This window comes from Podarcis muralis, chromosome 5 (assembly GCF_964188315.1).
Source record: "Podarcis muralis chromosome 5, rPodMur119.hap1.1, whole genome shotgun sequence".
NCBI lineage: Eukaryota > Metazoa > Chordata > Lepidosauria > Squamata > Lacertidae > Podarcis > Podarcis muralis.
The window spans coordinates 73,783,236-73,803,675 of NC_135659.1; the positions used below are offsets into that span (position 1 = coordinate 73,783,236).

The 20,440-nt window shown below is 43.1% G+C and overlaps 1 protein-coding gene across 1 annotated transcript in view; it reads left to right on the forward strand.

Moving 5' to 3' along the window:
• The first annotated feature begins 684 nt into the window (after positions 1–684).
• TP53INP2 (tumor protein p53 inducible nuclear protein 2) overlaps positions 685–20,440 on the forward strand; it is a 53,490-nt gene continuing 33,734 nt past the window's right edge. Inside the window, exon 1 of the mRNA XM_028734903.2 lies at positions 685–707. The gene's annotated coding sequence lies outside the window, so the exon portion shown is untranslated. The remainder of the gene's footprint in view (positions 708–20,440) is intronic.

Consider the following 20,440-nt stretch of genomic DNA (forward strand, 5'->3'; position numbering starts at 1 on the left):
CCCTTCTCCCCCCACACCATAGGATTACACAAGCATGTGTGTCTAGCCAGCAGTTGACCCGAGGACATCAACAAACTAAAATAGATGACTCCTTCTTCCTGTTTGGTGCTGCTTGACAGCACCAAGAAAAGAGCTCCAAGTTGAGAATGGCTTTATATAAATTAAAGGACATGCCATTTAAAGTCAGAAGTTTCAGCAGCTACATTGGATCCACAAGATGACAGAGACAAGAGGCGAGTGAGAAAACACCTTTTTATTTGAGCAACAAATGGCCAAAAAAAGATAAAAGCAAGTTGCAAAAGCAGTGTGACTGATCTTAAATGCAGTAAGTTCCCCTGAAGTCAGTGTATGACTTTTTCCTAAATTTTAACATCAGGCTGTTGGTGGGGAATAGGTCAAACTAGAAACTTGATGTTTGCCCAGCTAAGCTGAGGGCTTTGTGAAACAAAGAGTTGTGAGATTTTATTGTAGCTGGTTTACAAAACAGTCTGGCATATGGGCAAAGGCAATTAAATTACACACAGCTCAAAGGCACGCAACGCAGCCAAATATTTCAGCTTGATACAGTGGAATTTTTTTCCAACTAGGAAAATTTCCAGCCAGGAAATATACAGAAGCTCAAATGATTCATTTTAGGGGATTGTGCCCCAAGGCTTCTGAAGGTAGAGCACAGATAATAGAGCAGCAGAAGATTAGAAGAACTGGAGGTAACTAAACAGATGTCAATTCAGGTCAAATTCAACGCTGGCACCTAGCGGCTAACAGATTCGGCAATGACCCAGCTGAGAACAAGCCCTAACAAATGATTAGATTTACAGTAAATACACTTGCATGTTTACATTGCGTTGCCATTCTTTGGAATGTAAAGTGATTCAGACATTTTCTAAATAAATAGATAAATAAGTATTTGTGCCTTTTGAGGATGTATAAATGTACCATTTAGCTCACGTATGGCAATAAATAAATCTGCCACTCAATACAATCTTTAGAAAGGTCATCTTTAATATTTTATTTTTCATTAATTTGGGAATATGAAACAGAGAATCTTTTCTATTACAGTAATGAGTGACGGATCATTCAGTGCCAACATGGCTTCCAAAACAAGTTCAATCCCCTCAGGTAGATTTACCCATCATTAATGGAGTACTGCCAGCGCTAGTTTCCTGTGGCTCTTCCTATAGAAGGGTAGCAATAGTAGAAATGAAGAATATCTCTTAGCTATGGGTCAGCAAGAAGGAAATTCAACCTTTACATTTTCCATTTCATCCAGCACAGGGAGGAAAGTGTGTGTCATACAGAAACATTGCTCCGATCTGTCTGGATGTAATAGCATACCTTCCAAGATGACCCGGCCCAAATCTGGGACACCATCTTCCAACCCCACATTCCCTTGTGAGTCACATGACTCATACAAGGTTGCAGGCCCAAAAACACTTTTTTGGGAGCAGGGAACAGTGCCCCAAAACTCACATCTGTGGTGTAGTGGTTAAGAGCGATAGATTCGTAATCTGGGGAACCGGGTTTGTGTCCCCGCTCCTCCATATACAGCTGCTGGGTGACCTTGGGCCAGTGACACTTCTTTGAAGTCTCTCAGCCCCACTCACCTCACAGAGTGTTTGTTGTAGGGGAGGAAGGGAAAGGAGAATGTTAGCCGCTTTGAGACTCCCTAGGGTAGTGATAAAGCGTGATATCAAATCCAAACTCTTCTTCTTCTTCCACTGTGCAAGATCACAGTATGCATGCACATTCAACTGCCTAATGGCGTCCATGTCACCCAGGAGATCTCAGCTGCAGAGATAAGAAAAGAAGAGTCATTTCATTGTCTGAAGAGGTCACTTTCTGGCTCACATGGAGAAGCCGTTTTCTGTGCAGCCCACTGACAGAAGCACACAGCTGTATTGAGGCAGTACTGGGTGTTGAAATTTTCTGCCCCCTAACAATTTTGCACCCAGGTCAGCCACCCCTATGGGCTCTCCTCATGCCACTGATGTATGGTAATACCTGTTCTGACCTGAGACACCATCACATCAATCACACCCATCGTCACATTCCCCTCCCCATTTAAAACTGGGGCACTTCATGCAAAACAAGATCTCTTTGCTATACCGTTGATGACCACCAAAGAATAGACAGCAAAAAACAAACAAACCCTTACTACAGCAGAAGGCTTTAAAATCGATTCATCTGACTGATGGACCGATTTATAGTTTGATTACAGATTAAAACTAAAGCTCTGATTAATCAGACTCAGCCATCTGGGCTCTTCTGAGTGTCACAACGAGGACACTACACAGATAACGAGAGAGAAAAGTCTATCCCACAAGCACGGGAAACAGACAGGAGATGCTTAACAAAAGTATCCCCTCCCATCTGTTTCCACAACCAGAACACCCTTGTTCTCTGTCAGCTCCCTGCATCAAATTACATTCTTGTCCGCTCAAGTTCTCTGCGGAACTTTCTGCTCCATATTGTGAGGAACAGAGGAATGAGCCTGCTAGGGTTAGTGGCTACTGCAATTCCACATCTGCCAGTACTGAAAGGAAAGGAATACACTGAAATATTTATTAAAACATTTATCCTTTGCATGTTTCTAAATTGACTCTAAGTAGATTTAGGTAGCAAATCCAAAGCATTAATAGTTATGTATTTATTTCATTTATATCTTAACCTGCCTTCAAGATGAACCACACCACCACTTTAATCTCACTGCAAGTCCACTGAGGTATGTTAGGATGAACAAGAGTACCTGGTCAAAGGTCACCCAGTGAGCTTCATGGCTGCATTCGAACTCTGGTTTTCCCAGTCCTAGTCTAGTAGAACTAGTCTCTGAACATGCTGGTTGTCTCACAGATAATGTGGCACAAACGTCTCTTAATGGGCTAAAAGCCATCGATCATCTTCTACCAGCTTGGAGAAGGAGACTGTTTGTCTTCAAAGGCTGATCACACCCATCGGCTCCACCCCACCTTCTTAATGGCTTAATGGAGTATGTTACCTAACACTGAGACTGGGATTTGTTTTAATAAACAGTCAGATCACTAGTAGAGCAAAACATTCAAGGTAGTGTACTGATGCAACAAATTCCACTCTGCAATTGCAAAATGGAAAGCCTTGGAGAGATAGTTGAATAAGAGCTGGGGGGAATGCAAGACAGAGAGCAACCAGCAGTGGACAACATGATGGGGCTCTGGGGCTCACCTGACCGCAAACCAACTGAGTCACTGCAGCACACCTGGATAGAAAAGGTGAGGGTGTGGCAACAGCAGAGAGGCTGGCACAGTGCAAATGCACCAGCAGGAATAATAGAATTGCACAATCCTCCATTGCAGGAATCTCAACTAAAGCAGCAATGACAGGTGTCCATCCAACCTCTGTTTAAAAACCTTCAAGGAAGGAAAGTCCACCACCTTCGGAGGGAGTCCATTCCATCCCGGTATGCTGCAATGGCAGAGGCAGCCAGAGGTCAGGCAAGCAGTGCGGCCCCACCACGCTGTCTGCTGCTGGGAGCAAGGCACTGAGTATATGCACAGCCGTGTCAAACGTCTCCTCACTCCTATTTTGTACTCCAGCATTGTGACCACAGGATATGACCCAAACACATTGTGCTAAGCTCACAGTCCAAATAGACTAGGGAAGGATGACCAAGTAAGTACAGGATGCCAACTGTGCTATGCAAATGCTGTAGCAGCCGCGGTGGACATGCTTTGCAGTGGTCCTTCATGGAGGGGGCCTCCCCATTTAGTTTGATTATACACCAAGTATCCAATGACATGCATTCTGACTGGAGGTGAAACATGATTATGAGAAGAAGAAATTTAATTAAATTTAATTAAAGATGAAGTACATATCTTCAGAATGGATATACATTACAGATGCATATTTATTTGTGGTATTAACTGACATGACAAAGTTTTATTAGAATAATTTCTAATACCCACCGGATGGTCTTGTTTATCAAAAGAACAGATAGTCCTCAAAGTCTGTCTTGAATTTTAGTATTCATAAGTAGGAGATTAGAAGGACCTTTGCATGACCACTCTGCTCTTGAAGATAAACAACTATGGGAGTCAGAAAGAGAGCAGAATAAACAGTCAGCAGAACAGGAAAACCTCCTACTCTGCGCTTCCTTGATAGTGGCAGACTTGGGACATTTCTGTGAGAGAGACTTTTAAAACAAAGCTACGTTGTAATTTAATATGATTTCTGGGCCGGTGGTTCCCCTACAACCTGTGAGTCTTCATTTACCACACATCTTACATGGCCATCACTGTGCAGCCACCATTAGAAGCAATATGAAAAGGGGAAAACCTTGTAGGCAATTACAGTGCTTGGAGACAGTCAGGTTGTGCATTGATGGCAGTGAACAGAGGAGGAATGACCACTGGGAGGAGTGCAGAGGGAAGAAATGCCATGGTGCAAGGGCAGCAGCACAACCAGCACAAAACATGTCTTTCCTGCAATGGTCTCTACAGCCACAGCAGGCGCTGTAACCTTTGAGCAGTTTGACTTCACCCCCAAAGGCACACTCCTCCATGATCTCCCAAGACAGATGGATGCCAGCCAACTTGTTCAGAACCTTGAGGACTGGGCTCTTATTTTATATGTAACAAGTGAAACATAGCTTAGCATTAGAGCACATGCTTTGCATGCAGAATGTCCCTGATTCAGTCCTGGCTTCTTCTGGCTGGGCTGGGAAAGACGTCTGCTTGAAACCCTGAAGAGCAGCTGCCAGTCAGTGTATGCTAGGGCTGCCAAACGTCTGGGTTTTCCCAGAGATATCTGGGATTCGACCATTGAAAATGGCATCTGGGGGGAATTTTCACAAATTGGCAAAATGTCCAGGAAAACCAACCCATTTTGGAATTGAAGTTCAAAAGCAACGTTTTGAAGCTCAACAGCTTTTGTGTCCAGATTTTCACTTTTTGAAATATGACAACCCTAGACGGTACAAATAGATGGACCAATGGTCTTTCTCGGAATGAGTCAGTTTCTTAATGAGAACCTCTTCCCTTTGCTGTTTTTTTTAAAAATTCTTAACGATCACGAATTCCACATTCATCAACATGAATGACCCCAAAGTTGCTATCTCCCATTTTTGTCATCGCTCTTTTCTCCAGAAGGTAATTAAGTGAGTCACTAACATGGTACTAGGGCACTGAAAGTCATTTTATCCTAGCCAGCCCTCTCATTCACTGTAACCCAGACAGGACTCTCTCCCACAACCAGAAAATAGTTCTGCATGTCAGCATTTGCTGTTTTTGCAAATATGCTATTAATAGAGTGGCCCGGCCTCTTGCTATGGATGAGAACAAAATGATTGACAGGTACCTCATACCATCACAGGCTGTGACCCAAAGCCCTTTAGATGCATAGCGATCGCTGTTGCTTATTATGGCAGATGAAATTCCATGCATATGGAATTTGTTGCTTATAGCCCTGTTTGTGTGCATAGGGCCGCATTTATAATTTGTTGGAAGCCGCCCAGAGTGGCTGGGGCAATCCAGTCAGATGGGCGGGGTATAAATAATAACTTATTATTAATTATTGTTGTTGTTGCTGTTGGGCTGCACTCTCCGGCTCCACCCATAATAGGCAAAAGGAGTCAGGCAAAAGCACCATTAGAATGCGGGGCAATTGTGAGTGGTGAGGGACAACAGGCTATATACATTGACGTCAAAATGAACACACAGGTCTCAGATGCAAAAATGCTTCTGAATACTAGTTGGTGGAAACCACAGAAGGGTGATTTTTGCTCAGGTTCTGCATGTTTCCCACAGGCGTCTGGGATGCCAATGGACTGGACTAGGTGGGCCATGGGCCTGATCCTGCAAGCGCTTCTTGTGCTCTTATGTCTCTGCTTAAAAGATGAATTCTGAACAAATCCACCAGAGAGTAAGAGAGAAAGTTAGCAACACGCCACTGTCCTAGCTGTTCCAATCAGCAGAGCAGGCTTACCCATGGGATTTGTACTAGATGCGAATAAAAGAGTCCCAAGTCCCCAGTGCTCGGATGTGACAACATTAGCAACAAGCATGATCTTTGTGCCGGGTTTGATTTTCAAGAGCAGCAGCAGGACCCAGGGTGATTAGCAGCAGTGCAGAGACTAATAATAATAGTGAGCTTATGTGTCTTTTGGAATGTTCAAAGCATTTATTTAAGCGGAACATTCAAGGAGTGAGCTCTCTTCCAAATGGGTCTCATATGGCCCCATCATGAAGGACACTTCCAGACTGTCACTATTTTTGTGTGGGATTCAATCACATACCAGCAAATCCAGGCCTTGCCATTATTGTGGATTGGGAGGTCTTGCACAACAAACCCGCTTCCCCAAAAGATCAGACCTTTTTTGAGAAAAGGAATTTCATCACTTGCTGTGATGAAACTGCACCTAACCTCTCAAACAAATCAATCAATCAATCAATCAATCAATGCTTTTATTTGTATGCTACCTTTACAAAGTTAAAACCATGCTGAAGGAGGCTTAAAGGTAAAGGGACCCCTGACCGTTAGGTCCAGTCATGGACGACTCTGGGGTTGCGGCACTCATCTCGCTTTATTGGCTGAGGGAGCCAGCGTACAGCTTCCGGGTCATGTGGCCACCATGACTAAGCCACTTTCTGGTGAACCACAGCAGCGCACGGAAACGCCGTTTACCTTCCCACCGGAGCGGTATCTATTTATCTACTTGCACTGCATGCTTTTGAACTGTTAGGTTGTAAGGAGGCTTACAACATATTTTAAAAATTGCACACTTCCAAGCATAGCAGGAGGAGTCATGAAGAGTAAAGAAAACATCAAAAAGTGCACAACCAAACCAAACAATTTCCACCTAAAACGTAAGATCCAAAATAAAAATAGAAAAAAATTAACATCTACAACAGCAACAACCCCTCTCCCCTAAACAATACCCCAGCCCAAGATTCAGTTCAGCAGCATCAGCATTTATATCTAGAGTCAGTCACGTCCGCAGCCTCCCAGGCCAGTTGGGAAAGGCTTGCAAGGCAGGGAGCAACTCTTTCAGGACTCACAGCCAATATGGTAAAGTTGAATGCTTAAGAAACAGGTGGTCTGGAAGGTATTCAAATAGGCATTAAACATCTACTTGTTCTTCCAAAGCACTTTTTATTGAAAGTGTATGATCCTGTTGCTCCTTGATCTGTTTGTTGCTGTTGTTGTTTTATTGCTATTTTATTGTGGCTTATCCCTACAGCTGCCTCCTTTTGGCCAAAGGGTCACATTCATCTTGGACCCACTCTTTAGGGTGGTGCAGGTGCCCCCCCAAACACTCTTGCATATACAGAGCCCACATCCCCCCTCAGTTGCTCCATGCAAATCAGCTGAGCACGGCAGCTATCATCTCCTCTCTGCTCATCAAATGTTCACTCTGATGACCTGGGAGGGGACAATTCACCCCCTCCTCAGAGTTGCAAGACTCTGCCCTCCTCCCCTCTTCCGCAGCCAGTGTTGTATCTACTGCAAAAGTGAGTTCCGGGGCAGTGGGGGGCGGGGGGAGGTGGTAGAAAAAATTGCCAGCAAAGTTATTGAGATTGCAGCATGACTCTACAAAGCAGTTCATGTAAATAGGCAAAGCAAGTCATTTTAATGTTCCTCTTAGGATCTGTGGTGGTAGAGGAAATGAGAGCATGCAGCTTCGAGGGAGGGGGAAATATTCCCTTTCATTTCAGGAACCCACAACTCTGGGCCAAACAGGTGGATAAATTTAGGCATGCTGGGGCATGCATGTTATTTCTCTTAAGCCTGCTTAGATAATGATAGTAACAGATGTTTATCACAAAGTCACAGTGAGGCAAATATAGCTGCATCTTTTCTACATACAGACACATAAAACTTATTACAGCAATGCGGATCAGGTGCCAGTACACAAAGTTGAAAATCAGAGAGCTGCATTTTTGCACCACCCTTGACTAATCCATCAATATCATTTCTCTCTGGCTATCTATTTCCTCCAGTCTGCAATAATAGAATCATAGAACTGTAGAGTTAGAAGGGCCGTCTAGTCCAATGTCCAGCAATGCAGGAATCTCAACTAAAGCATCCATGACAGAAAGGCCATCCACCCTCTGCTTAAAAACCTCCAATGAAGGAGTGTGGTTATTTCACTACCTGAAGCCCAAATTACCTTTGAGACCTGCCTTTCATAATCTTATCTCAAAATCCTGCAGGGAGATGCTGTCAGACTGAAATCACTGGATTAATACATTCTGCAATATATTTATCCATGAAGGTGTTCCTCTGGGACTTCTTCCTCTCTTCGAAGTAAATGTACTAAGCTAGTAATTATATGCTGTATAGACAAAGAGATGGGGAAGAAGGGAAGGTTGTGAAATCAGTGGTCTACCCAGTATCATATACCAGTTGTGCTGTTTACAAGCTCTGCTCAGATGTTCGGCTGAACATGTGAGGGCTCAAACTCTGTAGGGGCCATGAGGTCATGTGCACCATTCATCTCCCATGGCTCCATTCACACTGGCCATGGCCGGTGGATCATTGCAGAATGGAAAGATGCAAAAGAAATGTTTTAAATCTTTGTTTTGCTTCATTTAAAACACTTGCATACTGCTTTATATTAAAACATATAAATAATATTAACATATTTATAAATATGTTTATTTATAAATATATTTACATTTATATTTAACATATATTTAATATTTAATATGTTTTACAAGTCTTGTTTTGACAGCAGCACTGAGATCATGCCCCTTCCATTACTTATCTATTATTTTATATTTCTATACCACCCTTCATCTGTGGATCCCAGGGCAAATTACAATAAATTTCATTCTTGGCACATTAGTCCAAATTCCCCTGCCTGAACAAGCCTGCAAAGATGCAATAAGTAAAACATTCCAAATTAAACCACTCAGATTTCAAAAACTACCTATTCAAATCAGTTGCAGTCTTTCCAAAGGAGCCTAGCTAGTCACTATTTCAAGTCTCCCTGTATTCGTCTTCCACAGTGTTAGCAGATAAATGAATGTAGAGTCTTGTGGTACCCTAAAGACTTCCAGCTGACCTGCTAACTGAACATTCATCCTTATTTGTTTGCAGACATTTTGTGGTGAGGTTAAGTGACAGCAGTTGTTTATTGAACATTCAGGTTTCTTTGCAGGGAGTTTAGTATTATGTTGGGTCAAACAACTGTTATTCCACACTTTCCAATGCATTTTCCTGTTACTTTCCTTATTATGTAAAGGTGGATGTGGAAGGCATATTCCCTGCACAATAGCGCCAAATCCACTTCAACCACACAACCTGAATTTTCTGGTACAGTATGCAGCTGAATCTCACCACAAAATAGTGACAGTCTGGAAGTGCCCAAATTTTCTAGGGCATAGCCTTTGCTCTTCTCTAGCATCCTTTCCCCTCCTCAGATAAAATACAAAATACAGTAATAGAAATAGACACCGATGATGCTATGGAGAGACTAGACCTATCTAAATGGCCACTCGTCTCAGGAAAGATAAACAAAACACTTCACAGGAGCCCATGACACGAATTTTAAACAACAGAAAGGGAAAAACACACACGATGGGAATGATTTATAATGAAGGGAATTCCTAGAGGATGTTGGACTAATTGCAATAATAGAAATGCCTTTTCCAGTCGGGTCAAGCCTGTTAAAAGACAAACCACAGAGAAAAATGGTGTGTTTAGAAAGCTTTGCAATCCATCAGACAAAGGTGATGGGATCTCCTGCCTCTCATTCCTCGAGATACAGTTATTATGGGAGTTGAAATAGTTTGTGTGTGTTTGTATATGTATACAGGCAAGCACACACATTTCCAGCCACAGATCATGATGTAATAGTCTTTCCCATCTTTCCATTGTGCTGACAAGAACAAAATACTCTGAGAATGTATCACACTAAAATCAATCTAGGGTTTTTCCAGAATGTTCTAGGATGACTGAAACGAAGGAGTAAGTTCCAAAGGATGTTAGAGTCAGCATAGGTATAGGAGGAGAAGGGGTCCATGGCAATGATTAGAAATACTATCTAGGATGCAACAGCTTCAGAGCCTGAGCCAAAGGTTGCTTACTCCAATGCAGGGCCGGCCCAAGACATTTTGGTACCTAATGCAAATGCCAGAATGATCCCCCCTTCTCTGCCAGGGAAGAAGGGATGGGTGAAGATCTATATCAGAAACAAGGAGGGAATAAAGCTTGTCATTGAGAACTACAGCCCCTGTGGATCCTGCCACCTGAGGTGGTTTCCTCACTTTTCCTCATGAGTGGGCTGGCCCTGCCCCAATAATCTCTCATTTCTGAATCTGTTAATTTCTGGTTCTGTTAATCCACTGCATACATGTATTTAGACTTTTATCTTAAGTCATAACATTGTAACAAATTTCTCAGGATTTGGACAAATCTAAAAGATCACACTCTAGAACAACTCTACCCAGTGTTGTTCAAGGAAGATGTGAATCGCCAGTCACAAAGCTCACTGCGTGATCTTGGGCCAGTCACTATCTCTTTGTCTGGTTTATTTCCCAGGTTTGTTGTGAGGATAAAATGGGGTTTCCCCATGTATTCACCTTGCGCAGCTTGGAGGAAGAGTGCAATGTTTGATTTGGTTTATTGTATTTCTAGGCTGCTTTTCATCATGTTATTGCCATAGCATTCCCAGATTTCCCAATATGGTTCTGTTTCCATAACAAATGAGTTTCCTCATGTTCGTGACCTGATGATCTCCTCCCTTCAGCTGAAAGTGAGGCGAGACACTGTGTTTTAAGTTGTCCATAAAACTGGTGTTCACATTGTATGCAGAAAAGTTAGATTAACACTGCAATCCTATGCACGTTAACTAGGAGTTCCCATTGGCAAGTCCCACTAACCTCAGTAGGAATTTCTTCCAAGTAAACATGCACAGGAAGACTAACAGAAAGTTCACAGTCAAGTTCAGTGATGTGGCAGTTCAAAGATCTATGGCCCACCTGTTGTTTAGTGTTCTCTTTTGGATAGAAGATGTTTGTGATCATTACACAGAAGCTGCAAGATTTATATAGAACGAATGAATGAACACACCCGAGAATGCCAAAGGTAAGAGGAGCAGGCACATCTCTATGTCTTTGTGCTTCCTTGTTGTTTGCGAGCCAAGAAGCAACACGGGCAAAATAAAGTTGTTTGTCAAGCTCCTCTAAGTAACTGCCCACTGAGTCAGAAGATTCTTGAAAGGTTCCATCAAACATCTTTATGAACTGTACAGCATTCATGGTATGAATTTACCTACAGCAACGTGGCAGATCAGATTGCACTCCAACATTTTTTGTTATTTTTTTCACAAGACATTCTAGATTTCAGCCCACAGGCAACTTTGTTCTTGCTTAGATTGATAAATTCATTCTCTAATTTTACTTAAAAGCGGCCATTATATCATCATGGAGTATGACAAGAAGCTTTGCATTGTGGAGAAGTACCCAACCATCATGTTTTAACTTCTATTTGATAGATCTTGAAGCATGGTTCTACTGATGCCCAACTGGATTGCGACTTTAAGCAGCAAAAGGAACAGGAAGTTTCAAAAGATGAGGCAAAGTGTCAGATGTCTTCAGCTGCAAAATAGCCAATGTGCACATAAGAGGCAGGAACTATTTCCAGTGAGACTCTTTAACTTGACCCTGCAAGCATTATTCAGCTAATTACAAGCATAGCATTGGGCAGAGTAAAGGTTCCTGTTCAGCTGAGCACAATTATCTCTGCTAAAATACACTGAAGGTACCGACTCCTTTACAGGCATCTGAGAAGGTGTGGCTCTGGAAACTCCAGATAAGGGACAGGCAGATGAAACCAACCTTGTCATGTTCACAGAACTCCAAGACGTATCAATTCCAGGCCACACCTAACAAAGTCTAACAATAAGCTTCCGAACCCTCTCAAGTTTAATGCAATGAGGTGGCTATGGAGATGGAAGTTGTGGAGACATATGTGAGGAGAACTTCAAAGTCAATATCAGCAATGGAAGACATGGAAGAGGAGGAATTTACCACATTTGTCAGACTGTAAGAAGATTGGAGAATGTACAACAGGATTCTTGGATTCCTTGAAGACACTTAAGGTACTTTAATTACCGTATTTTTCGCTCTATAAGACGCACCAGACCACAAGATGCACCTAGTTTTTGGAGGAGGAAAACAAGAAAAAAAATATTCTGAATCTCAGAAGCCAGAACAGCAAGAGGGATCGCTGCGCAGTGAAAGCGGCAATCCCTCTTGCTGTTCTGGCTTCTGTGATAGCTGTGCAGCCTGCATTCGCTCCATAAGACGCACACACATTTCTCCTTACTTTTTAGAAAGGAAAAAGTGAGTCTTATAGAGCAAAAAATACGGTACTTCAGTATCAATATTTTAATGAGCATATATGTAACATCCACACACCCACGTACACACACATACACACACATATCTAGTACTAGCCACAATGGCTGTTCTCTACCTCCACTGCCAGACACAGTGTGTCCATGAGTTTTAGTTGCTAGGAATCACAGGTGGACAGGGAGCTTGCAGGCTTCCCATGGGCATCTGATTGGCCACTGTGCAAACAGGATACTGGGCTAGATGGACCATTGGCCCAATCCAGTAGGCCTTTCTTCTTTACTTATCTGTATTGCAGTAAAACAAAGACATTCTTTGACTAGGTGAGGGCTCTGTCTTACTAAAAGTGATTATCCCTGCCATTAACTAACATACAAAAATCTAAGACCAACAAATAAATAAATATTGACATTTTGGGGGTTGAAAAAAATCAAATAAAACTTAAGCGAGATAGGTTCATGTCATGGTTGAGATGAGGGCCCCTTATTGATTAACTTTCAATAAGATAAATTTTAATAACCTTAAAAGAACAACCCTCCCTGTCAACTATTGTGCTACAAATCAACAAGGTCAGGGTCTAATCTCCTAAATTAAATTCTTTATTAGAGCAATTCCTGCAACTTCACAATCCTGCTTCTAGGATCCCCAGGCAGCAAAATGGTAACAGCAAAAGCAACAACACATGAGTAAACTGGAAGTCTCCTTAAAGTGACCTTCCTGGATAGTGACAAATTTGAACAGAGGGTGGAGCCCCCAGAGGAAACTAAATGTAATAAAGCTAACATCTTAACACTCATTTGGAGTTTGCTTTTACGGTGACAAAGTCACCACACCCAGGCTGCCTGGAGGCTCACCATCAAGTGATTCAAGAGCCCACTGTATGCAAGGAGGAAGGCTATTTTAAAGGGCAAAATCATTGACTCATGACACGATGCAACCTTTGAGCAACAAGAAGAGTGTTGTCTGGTATATGATCGTCATTTTCACCTGATGTTTTGTGCAATTTTAAAAGTATGTGTGCACATGAATGTACACACACATTTGGTTCAACGAATATTAAAGTGTCTCTTCAATGCGATAACGTCTCAGACTATCTGAATGGGGCCTGGTCTGTACTTTAAAACAAAACAAAGCAGCTGTCTGGCTCAAACCACAATTCATATAATCTTTTTTTAAAAAACAAAATATAGCATTAGCCTCTTATGAGCTACTACCTCCCTTATCTACTCTTAACATGTGGACTATGGAATACCTTAACTGTGAGCTTTTATTTAGAAACCAAAGTTCCTGAGGCACCTTGCCACAAACTCAAAAAACAAACTTAGGCAAACAGTTGCTAGGGAGCAGGGGCGACTTGTCCCATTTCATCACCTTAGGCGACATGGGAATTGCTGCCTCCTGACCTGCCCACCCTGCAACTTCTGCTGATGGAATGTCCTGGCTGTCACCAAACTTGGCAAGAGCGACATGTACCGCAAAGCACTGCCATTTGGCTTCTCTGCCCAGGGGGTGGGGAAACTGAGCACCAACATGGTGCCCAGGAACACTCTGGCTCTTGCAGAACTTGGCAGGAACTAGGGCTTTTTGCAAAGCTTTTTGTTATTTGGCTTCTCTGCACCTCGTACCATTGGTGGGGCAGGCAGAGTGTTGCCTCGTGTGCTTCTGCCACCTGAGGCAGTCACTTTACCCTGCCTCATGGGCAAGCCAGTTTTAATAGGGAGTAGCAAGGGTGTACGCAAGCTTTCTCACAGATGTTCCAGCTGCTACTCTTGCTTCTGAATCTCTGGACAATGGTGGAGTTTAGAAGAACTAACCTGGACCCAGAAATGGCTTTCAGAGCAGACAGATCTTAGCTGCTCCTGGAGTGGGGCTTCCCCACCTGGGCTCCATTTTTATAACTTGATTACATCATTATCATCATAATAGCTCTTGGGAACAAACGGTGCACAGTGCATATGTATTTGCTGAAATTTCCATGCTGCTGAGCAAACAGAGCCCTGCCAAAGTACACACAGCCAAAGATAGTGTGAGACATTTACTGATAGGCCAGCACTCTTCACCTGTCAGGTTCTACAGACATTAGAATTTCTGTCCCTTCAGGGTGCTTTGTAATGTGATTGGGGGAAATATTTGTGCATTCCTGAAATGGGCACTTGCTACTGGGCATTTTTGCCAATTCGAAGGTCCCTGCATTAAAATACAGTGGTACCTCGGGTTAAGTACTTAATTTGTTCCGGAGGTCCGTTCTTAACCTGAAACTATTCTTAACCTGAGGTACCACTTTAGCTAATGGGGCCTCCTGCTGCCACTGCGCTGCTGGAGCACAATTTCTGTTCTCATCCTGAAGTTCTTAACCCAAGGTACTATTTCTGGGTTAGCGGAGTCTGTAACCTGAAGTGTATGTAATCTGAAGCGTATGTAACCCGAGGTACCACTGTACAAGATGTTACAATATTAGGGATACTGAACCAAGACTAAGTTAGTTATGATTCATTGACATGGAAGGGGCTTTTGCTGATTTCATTGGGAATTGAGGAGAACTAACTTCCTCCGGATTCAACTTATTTTGTAAAATGGTATATCAGGGTGTGCATACAAGGCTTCAGAGGACCTAGTTTCAAACTGCATGTGTGTGTACAGTACATATCAGTATATACTCACTTATGAACTGATGGACCTTGTTGCAATCATAACCCTACTTATCTGGTAGTAAGCCCCACTGAATTTGATAGGGATTGCATATAAGCAGACATGCTTAGGGTTGTGCTGCTATTTCTGAAGATCTAGCGTTAATAGATTTAGGTACTTTCTCACAATAAGCATTGCAAAGTATAAAAGGATGCGAAGAAACCCAAAGCATGCACCACACAGAAAGTGTGAAGTGTGCCTAACTGGCACAGTGTGATGGTAACATTTTGCTGGTCCTAGCTATATAGAGTACCATCTGATAGATCTGGCTCAATGTAGAACAAAAGTAAAAGGTAAAGGTAAAGGGACCCCTGACCATTAGGTCCAGTCGTGGCCGACTCTGGGGTTGTGGCGCTCATCTCGCCTTACTGGCCGTACGTACAGCTTCCGGGTCATGTGGCCAGCATGACTAAGCTGCTTCTGACGAACCAGCACACAGAAATGCCGTTTACCTTCCCGCCGGAGCGGTACCTATTTACTTGCACTCTGACGCGCTTTCGAACTGCTAGGTGGGCAGGAGCAGGGACCAAGGAACGGGAGATCACCCTGTTGCGGGGATTTGAACCGCTGACCTTCTGATCAGCAAGTCCTAGGCTCTGTAGTTTAACCTACAGTGCCACCTGCGTCCCTAGAACAAAATTAGATGTTTGCTGTTTTGGGGTGTTTGTATGTGTGGTGGAAAGTAGTTGGCTGATGGTGAAACTTTGGAGCCTACATCTGCTCATAGTTTCAAGCTGGGAGGAGGAAGCAGACATTCAAATGAGGCTCTGTCCGGTGCTGTGCATGTTTCATGTTGCAGCAAAGGCTATTGCGAAGAATGAACATACAGGTGTGTGTGTTTTTTAATATCCCTCGTGAACCATCTCATCCTTGCTTTGCAGAATTTTATGCCCCTGGAATCCTGGTGAGGCAAGACTTGCAGTTACATTGTGTGGTGCCTGAAAAATAATAATCAAGGAACATTTTGACTTCAGCATCTTCTCTGTTATTAAAAGTGGAGGACAACAAATGCCCTTGCACATCTAGAGGGCACTGTAATAAGCAATGCTTAATTTGTTCTTAACCCATGATTCTACAATTACAATGTGTTATGCCAGACCAAAGTAGAGTTATTTAATGTAAGGCAACCACATAAACAAAGGCAAGTTAAATTAGTTTGTCCACATGATGTCCAGGAACTCACAGGATTCTAATGACGGAGCACAGGGAACTGCCAAATTAGCTCTATTTACAAACTGGTTAAGTCATTATTTAAATGAGTCTGCTAATACACATGTTTATGCAGATAAACCACCTCTCTCTAATGTATGTTCTGTCTTAATGTAAGAGGGAGGACATGCTCAGCTTCAACCACTGGCAACATGTGCATCAAGTAGGAGCTGGAGCTGGAGCAGTAGTGGAGAACTCTGGCTCATAGCCTTATTAGGCCCATGAGGCTGTTTTGGTTCAGCACACACCCCTCACACCCCATGGACCCATGCACCTGTCAATCACCCAACACTGCAATGACATCTATTGACCCATTTTCACCCAGCTGACCACTGATGCTTGCAGAGAGCCTTGCGTGGTGCTTTGAAGCCACAACAACCAGCTAACTGCTGGTGCTTCAAAGCACTGTGCATGGTTTAATTTCAAACCACGTGGGCAAAAATAGTTAACCTGATGTCATTGATGTCCTGTGACTGACAGGTGGGGGGGGGGGGTCCTGCCTTCCTGCCTCATGGAGGAAGATAAAGTTCCAGCATACCAGCCAGATCCAATCCCCTATCCTGATGTAGAGTTGTCTACTATTCTCAAGTCAACTGCTAAAGTTGGCTTGAAATTCCTAGCTCACAGAGGATGTGCCAAAGTTATAGGTGCCAGAGTATTCACTGACTGTTGTTTATATGGGCCAATGAACTCACATCAATAACATACAGGCAGGAAAACCAAGAGGTGGGTAACCTGCCCTCAGCCCCACAGCTAACGTGGGGAGCTTCAAGATGCAGCCTCCCCCCCCCCCGCCTTGTTTTTCTGGGAAGGCAGATATTGTTTCTGTCATTGCCTTTTTAACCAGGCAAATGGGGGTTTGTTTTATCATTTCCACCACTTCCTGGCTCTTCAGCTGTTTTTAGCTGAAACTACAGTATCTTTGCTGCTACTACGATAGTCACTTCCCCTAGAGAGGAGAACAACACCCAGCATTTGGATAATAATGTGCAAACGGGTAGGCAGACTAGTCTCTTACCTACAGCATCACTATATCAAATTCTTGCAGCAGCTTAAAGCTGAGATAGATGTATTGTGTCATAAACTTTTGCAGATTAGAGGCCGCTTTATCAACTTAGGGTGGCATTCAACTAAGTTTTATTCAGACTAGACCAACTGAAATTAATGGACCTAACTTAGTAGTGTCCATTAATTGCAACATGTCTACAGGGTGAGCGCTGTGGGTTAAACCACAGAGCCTAGGACTTGCCGATCGGAAGGTCGGCAGTTCGAATCCCTGTGACGGGGTGAGCTCCCGTTGCTCAGTCCCAGCTCCTGCCAACCTAGCAGTTCCAAAGCACGTCCAAGTGCAAGTAGATAAATAGGTACCGCTCCAGCGGGAAGGTAAACGGCATTTCCGTGCACTGCTCTGGTTCGCCAGAAGCAGCTTAGTCATGCTGGTCACATGACCCGGAAGCTGTACGCCAGCTCCCTCGGCCAGTAAAACGAGATGAGCGCCGCAACCCCAGAGTCGGCCACGACTGGACCTAATGGTCAGGAGTCCCTTTACCTTTACTCCGAGTACAACTTAATTGAATACCACTGTTTTGCTGCAATAAGGGCCTATCCAGGCTATACATTTAAAGCACTACGAGACCACTGCAAACCGTCATGGTGTCCCCCAAAGGATAATTCTGAGTGAGAGTTCTTAGGAGGCCCCTATTCCCCTTAATGAGCTACAATTCCCAGAATTCCATGTGAAGAGGGATTAACTGTTAAATGGCTCTGTGAGAACAAAGGTCTCCTAACAACTCTCAGCACCCATAACAAATCACAACACTCAGAATTCTTGGGGGGGGGGGGGAAAGGTCATGGCTGTTTAAAATAGTATCATAGTGCTTTGAATGTATCCTAAATCTATCTTCTCTTATGTTGTTTTAATTTTTGGATAACGTGCACACAATGAAACAGTGGATTCAGATCAGTTAAGGGTCCAATACAGGATTTCTCCTAAATTTCTATTGGTGTGGGAACTCGTTAGTGCATATTTTTTTGGTGTGTGGTGTCATTTCAGTGAGTGGCTTCTGACACTATACCATACTTCCATTTGCTCCTCACCTGGGCACAACCTAGCCATTTTGTTTCCAGCAGCCCAGTCAATGTGCCAATTGCTACATGCTGAAGGCACATAGGAATCTCTTTTTTTAAAAAAAATATTTTTTTATTAAGTTTTCCATTTTAACAATCCAATCAAATCACATTGAATATTCCAAATTGTACAAATACATATCATAAAGTCCAAATATTTTGCCAAATTATACATTTTTTTGTTGGGGGTTCCCATGCTTCAAGTTCAGTGGGGTCCAATCATCTCATGTTTCTACTGCCTTGAGTGTCCAATAGTCCCTTCTTAAAAACTTCTTGTTGTTATCCTGGCACATAGGAATCTCAACAACCCAGTTGGGAGCAGCTGTTGTCTCAAGATCTCAACCTTGCAGACTGTAATTGTAGTACGTACACCCTGACTTTTAAAAAAGTATTTTTCTTAATACAGAGGCCTTGTGCAAGATCTCTTGCATTATTATTATAATTGAAGTCCAATGGAAATGGATGCTTGCAAACACGCCCCTAAAGAAATAAATAAAGCACAACTCTCCACTCTGTTCATTGTGAAACAACATTAATAAGGGCTGGCACTGTTTGCTCTTGCTGTCTTGCACACTTGTAAACAAATTAAAGATGCACACACACAGAGGCAGAAATACCTGTGTGCATGCCGAGTAATATGTTGTGGAGAGAGGGAGAGAGGTAATTGAGGGGAGGAGCCAGAACACACAAAGCTGAAATATTCCATCAACTCCCCACTGATGTGGACAGGAAATAGCAATATAACTGTGGGAAACATAAGACAAACCATGCATGCACAGATACAGTCAGAATTAAACATCTCATTTGTGAAATATCGCCTCTGCCTGGAAGCATCCAAAGTTAACCTAACAAATTCAGCAAGAATTCCCTCTAATACCATCTTAATATTGAAATAATGTATTAACAGTATGCTTTCACTCAGAAATACATCTTTGACTCTTCCAGAGGTTTTCTCCCATTGCATGAATATGCAGGCAGGTGGTGAGCTGTGCTATCTCAAAATCTTGCATATTGCATTGTGCACATGGGCTAGTCCTACTAAAAGTTTTATTTTGGTGACCTTGTGCATCTGGACTTGGCCCTCATTTGAATCACTGGCACCAGACCAATGAACAGTCTAGTGTGACCTTTGAAACTACAGGTGAAACTCAGAAAATTAGAATATCGTGGAAAAGTTCATTTATTTCAGTAAAAAAAGGTGAAACTAAGATATGAGATAGACTCATGACATGCAAAGCAAGATATGTCAAGCCTTTAGTTGTTATAATTGTGATGATCATGGCGTACAGCTGATGAAAACCCCAAATTAATAATCTCAGAATATTGGAATATTAAATGAAATCAGCAAAACAAGGACTGCAAATAGAGCAATATTGGACCTCTGAGAAGTAGAAGCATGCTTATGTACCCAGTACTTGGTTTGGGCCCCTTTTGCATCAATTACTGCCTCACTGTGGTGTGGCATGGATTCTATCAGCCTGTGGCACTGCTGAGGTGTTAGGGAAGACCAGGAAGCTTCAAGAGCAGCCTTCAGCTCTTCTGCATTGCTCAGTCTCATGTCTCTCATCATTCTCTTGGCAATGCTCCATAGATTCTCTATGGGGTTCAGGTCAGGCGAGTTTGCTGGCCAATCGGGCACAGTAATCCCATTGGCACTGAACCAGGTTTTGGTACTTTTGGCAGTGTGGGCAGGTGCCAAAGTCCTGCTGGAAAATGAAGTCAGCATCCCCATAAAGCTCGTCTGCAGAAGAAATCATGAAGTGCTCCAGAATCTCCTGGTAGACAGCTGCGTTGACCCTGGACTTAATGAAGCACAGTGGACCAACACCAGCTGATGACATGGCTCCCCAAATCTCTTTTCTGATGAGAGCAGCTCTTGCATCTCATTTAGAAACCAAGGACCCAGAGTCTAGAAGAAGAATGGGGAGGCACACAATGTCAGGTGCTTGAAGTCCAGTGTGAGGTTTCCACAGTCTGTGTTGATTTGGCCTTCCAGCCTCAAAATCCTGGAATACACGAGAGTCCACCACCTTCTGAGGCAGCGTACATCCCAATGTCAGTCAGGTGGCACAAATCTCCCCTGT